The sequence below is a fragment of the Hemicordylus capensis genome, chromosome 5, assembly GCF_027244095.1.
Source record: "Hemicordylus capensis ecotype Gifberg chromosome 5, rHemCap1.1.pri, whole genome shotgun sequence".
Classification (NCBI taxonomy): domain Eukaryota; kingdom Metazoa; phylum Chordata; class Lepidosauria; order Squamata; family Cordylidae; genus Hemicordylus; species Hemicordylus capensis.
The window spans coordinates 215,610,663-215,620,831 of NC_069661.1; positions in this window are offsets into that span (position 1 = coordinate 215,610,663).

Sequence of the window (10,169 nt, forward strand, 5' to 3'; positions counted from 1 at the left end):
TCTTCTCTTTCCTTCAACTTGCCCCAGCATTATGGACTTCTCAAGGGAGTTGGGTCTTCGCATAATGTGTCCAAAGTATGATAGTTTGAGCCTGGTCATTTGTGCCTCGGGTGAAAATTCTGGATTGATTTGTTCTATGATCCATTTGTTTGTTTTCCTGGCTCTCCATGGTATCTGCAAACATTTTCTCCTGCACCAAAGTTCAAAAGTGTCAATGCTTTTTCTATCTTGCTTCTTCAAAGTCCAGCTTTTGCATCCATAGAGTGTCATGGGGAAAACCATGGTCTGAACGATTCTAATCTTTGTAGGTATAGACATGTCACGGCATCTAAATATCCTTTCCAAGGCCTTCATTGCAACCCTACCAAGTGCTAGTCTGCAGTGTATTTCTTGACTGCTGGATCCTTTACTGTTGATGGTCAATCCTAAAAGGCAGAAGATATCCACCACTCCAATGTCTTCAGGCTTGTCTCACAACAAGAGCTACACCCCTGTTGTGTACTACTGTATGTGAGCAGAGGTGAATGACAAGGGAGGATGAGAAGGAGGAAGGGCTTTGTGTAAGAGATGTCAGCAATTAAAAAGTAACTATTAAATTTAATTCTGCCTCATTTAATTCACTCAAACTGATTTGAATCTTTCAGATCATAATGAACATGCCTTGCTCTCTCTGGAGACTACCATTCCCCGCAAAGGCCCATAAAGTTAAGCTCTGTAGAAAAAACGGTTCTGCAAATATTCCGGTATGAAAGATCTGAATTCAATGACTGCACTTGAGCTAAGACTCATGAGCCCTCGTGCTGGCATTTAGGAAACAGTAGAGCTTTATCACCTTTCCCTCATTCATTCAGGGATTTCACAGGCCCCGACTAGCCCTCATCTCAACTTTGTGGCTGGTCAAGACACCTACAGGAACCTTGAGGGCTCGGCCACCTATATCTTTCTATTCAGCCTTTTTTTAAAAAAAAAAATACCCTGTGAAAATTGAGATTCAATTTTTTTTAATGCAAACTTACTTGACTCTTCTTCTTCTTCTTCTTCTTCTTCTTCTTCTTCTTCTTCTTCTTCTTCTTCTTCTTCTTCTTCTTCTTCTTCTTCTTCTTCTTCTTCTTCTTCTTCTTCCTGCTCTTCTCTCCCTAACTTTCTGCTATGGGCTGCATTCCCGGATACTTATATGAGCACAGCAAGTGTCTGAGCTTTCAACAGATCAATAGGAGTGTACGTGAAAAATGTTTCAATTTTATTATTCTGTTTGGTTTTGTTATTAAAAATCTCATTCATTTAGTTATTGATTCATTGTACTCATATTTACTTCTTAACAATTTTTATCTTCTTGTTATCTCTATTCAGTTTTTGTTTCTTCTTTTGTCATCCATTCCCGCCCCCCTCCGCCTACTTCTACAGGGCTTTTGTTTTTGTTTTTGCTTTTGGGTCACTGCCTGTGGCGATGGCAGCAGAGTAGGCCTGTATGAAGCAGCCCTGCTTCCCTTCAGGGAGTACTTCCCTTCAGGGAGTACTGTGTTTTTTTCTACACAGCTTCTATATTCGACTTGGCCCCCTTCAACTTTGCTTTGAGGAGGTCTGCTTTGCTTTGAGATGAACACTTCGCCTCTTTGAAGCTTCACTTCTACCCCTCTACCCCTCATCCCACATGCTTAAAAATATTACCAGGACCAGCAGAATATAGAAGACAAACCACTTATCCACCTCTTCACTTCCTGCTGTGTTTTAAATGGACTCCCCCACCCCATTTCCCATGGAGTCTAGGAAATGGACTTTTCTCAAGCTACAGCAATGGTTGCTGCAGCCTCAGAAAAGACTATGGATCCCAGGAGCACCTGCACCATTCCTTGAACATGGGAAAGTGGGGGGGGAGGGAATCCATTCTTTTAAAAGTCAGGTTGCAGAAGTCAGCTACTTGCTCCCTCGCAGTGGTGAAAAGAGACCAATGTAGGTGTTAAAAAATGGAGTGGTGGATGTCAAGAGCAGAGCATGTTCACCACGGATGAAAGGCTCAGAAAGAAGAGAAAATACAAGCAGATGGGATTTAAGAACCACACATGGAAGGCAAGGACAAGATAGAGATCAAATTTATGCATTTGAGAGCACCTTGATTTTGTGAGATAAAAGAACAGAAGGGTCTGTTGGAGAGAGCTGGAAAAAAGTTAAAAATAAATCACAGGAAGGAGTAACTTATGAAACAGGCAAATCTTCTGTTTCTGATAAACCCCCTATATCAGTCCTTTGGTTCCTAAAATGTTGTGAGCACAGATTCTGACTCTGTACTCTTCTAATATGCCCGTTTCTGCCAGCAGGACCCATCCCCAGGCCCCTTGGAAGAGGCGAGAGAGAAGGGCTACTGTTCCTCATCATGCATCCCTCTCATGTCCTGTCTTATTTGCTTCAGGAAGGCATGGCTGATTAGTCTTGCCTGCCACTTCAGTGGAACATCATTACTAGCCCTGAAGTCCTAAGGGAATGGGTGTCAGGCAGGGAGAGTTATAGCTGTGTTGGGAGAGAGAGAAAGTTCCAAACAGTTCCGTCCATGCAAATGGAGGCATTAAATCACACAACTATAGCACTGAGAATTTGAGTGACTAGTCTCCTGTTTCCATTTAGGAGGGGTATTTAAGCCTGCTGGATACTCACGAGGGATCTGGGACTATATCCTGCCGAGCAAGCAGCTACACCACTTAGAAGGAGTAACAGGCCTTTGGCTGCACACAACACTGAAGCAGATTGGGGTCTCCACACCATCATCCTCTCCCACATCTGTACTTGCACCAGATCAATAATAAGCTCACAAAAGCAAATACCATTCCACTTTCCTGCTGTATATTACAACCTGCCACAGTATATGAAGAGTCTTCATTCTAGCCCTCATCCTGGGCTGCCAGTGAGAGGGATCTTGGGGTCGTGGTGGACAGCTTGTTGAAAGTGTTGACTCAATGTGCAGCAGCTGTGAAAAAGGCCAATTCCATGCTAGGGACCACTAGGAAGGGGATTGAAAATAAAACTGCTAATATTATAATATGCTTATACAAAACTATGGTGAGGGCACACTTGGAGTACTGCGTACAATTCTGGTCACCACATCTAAAAAAGGACATTGTAGAACTGGAAAAGGTGCAGAAGAGGGCAACCAAGATGATCAGGGGCCTAGAGCACTTTCCTTATGAGGCAAGGCTACAATACCTGGGGCTATTTAGTTTAGAAAAAAGACGATTGCAGGGAGACATGATAGAGGTCTATAAAATCATGCATGGAATGGAGAAAGTGGATAGAGAGAAATTCCTCTCTCTCTCACATAACACTAGAACCAGGGGTCATCCCATGAAATGGATTGCCAGGAAATTTAGGACTAACAAACGGAAGTATTTTTCACAAAATGCACAATCAATTTGTGGAATTCTCTGCCACAAGATGTGGTGACAACCAACAACCTGGATGGCTTTAAGAGGGGTTTGGATAACTTCATGGAGGAGAGGTCTATCTGTGGCTACTGGTCTGAGGGCTATATAGGCCAGCCTCAGAGGTAGGATGCTTCTGAGTACCAGTTGCAGGGGAGTAATAGCAGGAGAGAGGGCATGCCTTCAACTCCTGCCTGGAAGCTTACAGCGGCATCTGGTGGGCCACTGTGTGAAACAGGATACTGGACTAGATGGGCCTTGGGCCTGATCCAGCAGGGCTGTTCTTATGTTCTTATGCCTAGGTGTCTGCAGAACATTTTCAAAGGAGGGGCAAAGGCTGCAATCCTATACCCACTTTAACCCCTCTTAAAGCCCTATTGAATTCAATGGGACTGGCTCAGTTCAGTGGGGGGCAACTGCCCCTCCATGCCCTTCCCTACCCCTCCCTTTGGATGCCCATGGTACCAGTATTTTCAATATTTTCACAGTTCAGGTGGGCTTCACAGGTTACACAGAATAAGCTTCCAACTAGGAATTCGCATGAAACGTACACATGGATTGCCATACCCGAGTCTTACATGCAGGCCTCTCACTGGATGGATCCATGCTGTTTTGAAATGTGTGAAGCAGTCCTTCAAAGCATATTGATTGATTGATTGATTGATTTGATTTGATTTGTATACCGCCCTTCCAAAATGGCTCAGGGCAGTTTACAATTAAAACAAACCACTAAATACAGTAAAGAGCGAAAACAAATTAAAAACAACATAACAATTAACAATTTTAAAACATTTTAAAACAACAATTAAACAATTACAGTGATTAAAAACCCCGAAATCGGGTTTTGAATTTTAAAATAGACCAGATATTAAAAACCCCAAAATTTAGGAAGCTGAGAAAGCTTGGGTGAAAAGATGGGTTTTCAGGTGTTTTTTGAAAATTGCCAGAGATGGGGAGGATTGTATCTCAGCAGGGAGCGCATTCCACAATCTCAGGGCAGCAACCGAGAAGGCCCGTCTCTGTGTAGCCACCAAACAGGTTGGCGGTAACTGGAGATGGACCTCCTCAAATGACCTCAATGGGCGGTGGGGCTCATAATGAAGAAGATGCTCTCTTAGATACCCAGGGCCTAAGCTGTTTAGGGCTTTGTAAGTTATAACTAGCACTTTGTATTTTGTCCAGAAACCTTTTGGCAGCCAGTGTAACTCCATCAGTAAAGGAGTAACATGGTCTCTCCGAGATGACCCAGAGACCAACCTGGCTGTTGCGTTCTGAACCAACTGAAGTTTCCAGACGACGTACAAAGGTAGCCCCACGTAGAGCGCATTACAAAAGTCAAGTCTGGAGGTTACCAACAGATGTACCACAGTTTTGAGGTCATTGATCTCGAGAAACGGGCGCAGTTGGCGTATCAGCCGGAGCTGATAGAAAGCACCCCTGGCCACCACCTGAACCTGATAAATCAGGGAGAGGTGTGAATCCAGAAGTACTCCCAGACTGCGAACCTGTTCCTTTGGGGGAAGTGTGACCCCATCTAGAACAGGCAGATCAAAATCGTCTCTAGAGTTCTGACCCCACACAATAAGTACCTTCGTCTTATCTGGATTCAGCTTCAGTTTATTCTCCCTCATCCAGCCCATTACTGCTTCCAGGCAGGCATTTAGGGAGGATATGCCAGCTCCCGAAGAAGTTGACATGGAAAAGTAGATCTGGGTGTCTTCAGTGTACTGGTAACACCCAGCTCCAAATCCCCTGCTGATCTCTTCCAGCGGTTTCATGTAGATGTTAAAAGGCATTGGAGAAAGTACGGAGCCTTGAGGGACACCATACTTAAGCTCAGATTTTGAAGAGCAACAGTCTCCAATTGACACCATCTGGAATCTATCCGAGAGGTAGGAGCAGAACCACTGTAGAACAGTGCCTCCCACCCCTACCCACCTCAGATGTTCCAGAAGGATACTATGGTCGATAGTATTAAAAGCCGCGAAGAGATCCAAAAGGACCAACAGAGTCACACTTCCTCTGTCAATTCCCAATTGGAGATCTTCCATCAGGCTGACCAAAGCAGTCTCCACCCCATAGCCCGCTCAAAAATCAGTTTGAAATGGGTCTAGATAATCAGTTTCCTCCAAGACCGCCTGGAGCTGAGAGACCACCACCCTCTCAATTACCTTGCCCAGCCATGGGAGGCTGGAAACAGGCCTATAATTGCTCAACACTGAGGGATCTAATGCAGGCTTCTTTAGAAGAGGTCTAATGATTGCCTCCTTAAGAAAAGGAGGCACCCTGCCCTCCTTCAGAGAAGCATTTATGATTTCCACCAGGCTGTTTAAATCAACCTCCCTGCTAGGTCAAACAAGCCATGTTGGACAAGGGTCAAGAGAACAAGTGGTAGGCCTCACCTCTCCAAGCAGCTTGTCCACATCCTCAGGAGTCACAAACTGAAACCGATCCAGTCGAATCACATAAGAGGAGTCATTGGGCACCTCCAGCTCAGACATCAAATTAATTGTGGGGTCTCCATCTAGGTCGGCCCGAATCCGAGAGATTGTATCTGCAAAAAACTCTTTAAACACATCACAGCGCGTAACTGATGACTCCAAATTCTGGTTCGGGGGGGGGCAGATACTAATCCCCTCACAACCCTGAACAACTCCGCTGGACGTGAACTCGCAGAGGCAATACGGGCAGAAAAGAACTGCCTCTTTGCCGCACGTATTGCCTGAGCATAGATCTTCAGATGTGCTCTATGTTGCAATCTGTCAGATTCGAGTCGAGTCTTCCTCCACTTGCGCTCCAGTCGCCTACCTTGCCGCTTCAGCCCCCGTAGATCTGCTGTATACCAAGGAGCCAAATTTGAAGCGATCCACTAGTAGAGTGTAACACATTGGGTGGGGTGTTAGAGGTTATTCACACGAGTGTGCAAAACTGGGCTAAGGGAGCCCAGTCTGATTTTGCACACATGTTTGAACCGCCAGGATCACGATGGCAAAATCGCCTATGAAGCCTCCTTTGAAAATGGGGTTAGGAGAGTGAGTGCTCTCCCAATCCCGTTTCCTTGATCGTGTGTCAGCTGTGGCTGCAAGCAGCCGGGGCTGGCAGACTCGGGGAGGCAGACTCGGGGATCCCCATAATGCACTGTGCACGCATGCAGTACATTATTGGAGCTCCAGAGGTGGTGGTGGTGCTTCCTGGCACCCCGACCCTCAGAGCTACTGAAAGCAGCAGGTGCTCGTCCAGGCAGGCGGTCTGCTCGCCCAAAGAAGGAGGACTGCTCATGTGCAGGGGAGGTAAGCATTCTGTGGCTTCCTCCCCTTTGGAGCTCATTCTCAAATCGTGAGAATGGGCTCACCATGTGCCACAGCACATGGTGGCCAGTCATACATTCATTGCTTCCACCTTTCAAAATTCTCAGCTTCTGGCAGCTCCCCAGGTCCTCTAAAAATCTGGTCATAACTATCACTATGGAGATCACCACTTTGCAGGGTTGGTTCTTAGTAGGGAAAGCCAAAGCTCAGTGTTTGCTCCGATATTTTGTTTGCAGGAGGCCCCACGTTCAAACCCTGGCAGTCCAGTTAAAAAGGTCAAGTAGCAGTGATGAGAAAGACAACTGCCTGAGACCCTGGAGCACCACTTCAGTCAGAGTAGACAATATGTGGCTAGATGGATCAGCAGTCTGACTCAATACTTGGCTTCATACAGCTGAGGTTACACAGAAGAAACCTGGAAGGAGGCATTTGCGCGTAACCTGCATCTGGCCTACAATATTCTTGCTTATGAAGTTTGAGTAGACTGGGGATTGTGCATTTAACCATTCCTCCATTAGCCAACTGCCATCTTGCTCAGTGGTTACTGAATGCCTAATGTAGTGATCTTCACTATTTTTCAAGTGGGGGCCACTTTGGCAAAAAAGAAAATTCAACATGAGAGCCATTTCCTACTCTGTTGACCTCCGCACAGCTGTGTGTTTTTCTCACTGCTGGGGGAGGGCCTTTTAAGAGAGATTGAACCCTTTCTTAAGAACTCTAGGAGGAATACACTGGGAAGGGCTGCACTTCCCAGCACTCTCTGCGCACCTTCCAAGATGGTGGGAGGGCTCAGTTTCCCTTAAAGGAGCCAACACTGCACAAAGGGAATAGTCACCTCTGCAGGGTGCCAGGGGGACAGTGCAGAGTATTCCATTTTGGCTGACGCTTCATAGAGACCCATGAACAATTAGCAGGAAGCTACACTTTATGGTCAATGGGGGCCATGCTGGCATGCGGGCCTTACAATGAAGAGCAGTGGCCCAATGTGTGAGTTAAGGTACTCTAAAAATATTGGTCTAAGAGCCGGTTACAAATCCTTACCTGTGTTTGGAACAGAAGCCTGGAAATCTTAAGTAGGAAGAAGATGCCAGCAGATGCTCCAGTTTACTGTTTTCCTTGTGAATAAAGCCAGCATCACGACAAGCACGTTTCTTAGTATCTCCTTCAGTGCCTGTGTTTATTTTCACATAATAACTACCCATTACTGCCAGCACTGATAGGCAAACACACATTCATTCCCTCCCCTGCTCACTTGCATGCAGGAAGGCTGATCCCCGCACGTTGCAGACGCACATGCTTTGATGCAGACTCTTTAATGCAGATGACTAGTCCTTTAAATGCCGAGATGAGCATTATAAATGAAAGAGACTCGGAAGTCAGCAAAGCATAAAATTAACATTAGTGTGAAAATGACACCATTGCATCATCCTGAATGCAAAACACTCACAATACATTAGACTGCAGCATCTAATCCCCACCTCGCTCTCTCAGACACATGAGCGGTAATGATGATTTATAATAAAAAGGAAGGTGCATCACAGGCCTGTTGTAATGCCTAAATTAGGACTGCTTCCATTTTAGCAGTTTCCCTCCATAGGCGCATTTTGGATTAAACCTGTGAAAGAGTATATATGGAACCTATTACATTATATGGAACATATTACAACCTATTACAACCCATTTCCTGACATTTGTAAAAAAAAAAAGGTTTGTTAGTAGGAGCCTGCAGAAATGCATAGTATCCTGTTCGCAAATGGAATTCTGCTCTTGCCTGCTAAATGCACAAGAATGTCCCATTTGGACCCAACATTTCCCATGTGTAATCCTGTTTGTGAAACAATCCCAACAGTGCTTCATATTGTAAAAAAGAGAGGCTCAGACTTGGAGAAGTGTGATATCTGTACTAGAAACTTAGAGATGATGCAAGACTGGCTGTGGTACTATAGTGAAATGGCACTCTTTCCATGGTCAAAAGCACTCTTTTCTCCAATTAGCCTGCAATTAATGATTTGAAAGGTATGAGCTTCAGTACTGAAATCAGTTATGTGGCTTAACCCTTATAAGTTTGGGGGCAAATTAAATCCTACTAAATGTTTACTACAGTATACCTGGGATAGATTTTGTGGGAACTGTCCCAGTGCTTGGATTATAGTAATAATAATGGGATGTGAATACTAAGATTCACATCCTATTCCTGACACCCCACAATTTTAATGAAATCATGCCTACTGCTAAGACTTCTTAAAAAGTAGCTAAGGGGGCAAATTTATTTATTTACTTTTCATGTACATGGGGTAATTTTGAAAAGCAAATAAATAAATTTTACATGGCCGGTCCATGTCTTGTGCAATCTGCAACCCAATAAGAACAAACATCATTTAAAAAATGAAAAAATAAAATAAAAACCATTTCCCAAAACAGAACATCCGATCCCCACCCCGCAAAGCAGTTAATAAGACCAATGGCAGCTACGGGGCAGTTATTGCTAGGAAAAGGATTAAAGCTCCCCCAGCACCACAATGCTGATCTTAATCAGAGCCCATCCTTGACTGGTTTTTCCAAAATTTTAGAGATGGGAGCTTTGATCTCTGCCAAAGATCCATCATAGTTTGGCCTAGAGTGATCTTACTCAGTATTTTTGCATTGAGTACAAAGAGAGTCAGGCAGAAATCGCTCTCTTGCCTCTAAGCAGGCATCATTCTGCAGTGCAAAAGCTTGTGGGATGCATCACCAAAAGGTTTTGGGTTAGGCTGTTAAATTCATTCATTCATTTATTCATTCATTCTTCATTCATTCATTTGATTTCTATACCGCCCTTCCAAAATGGCTTAGGGCGGTTTTGTAGGATGCATTCATTTAGTTACAAACTGATATGCTTTAATTGTTATAGCAACCAGTTAGTCTGCATGCTTGCTCAGGAAACACATTAATTTCAAAATGGGAAACATTGTTTAAACCAACGATGCAAATCAGCCTTTATTCCTGTTGGTTTAAATCTATCAGGCCACCTTAACAGAGGTGAGGCTGTGTGGCTCCTCCACCCACTCACCAGTTGCAGCTGTTTTTGGCTGGCCTCTGCTCTCTGGCAACAATTAACTGCAACACATTTAATTACACCACTTCTTTAACTATGACTAATTCCTCACAAGCCTCTTCATTTTATTTTATATGCATTTTTAACATATATATATATATATATATATATATATATATATATATATATATATATGCATGCATGCATTTGGGCACAACAAAATGATTAAACAAACCTGGGCTCAATCCATTCAAAACTAAGGAGGTTTAAATTCCATGGATTTACAATGGGATAGTGACCCTGGCCGACATGATGTGCAGCGTGCTGCCAATGTTATGAACTGCACTGCGATAGCTGCAGACTTGTAAGGCAGCGCTGATGCTGCGGAGAATGAGCAGTTGTGCAAGCAGTGTTGCC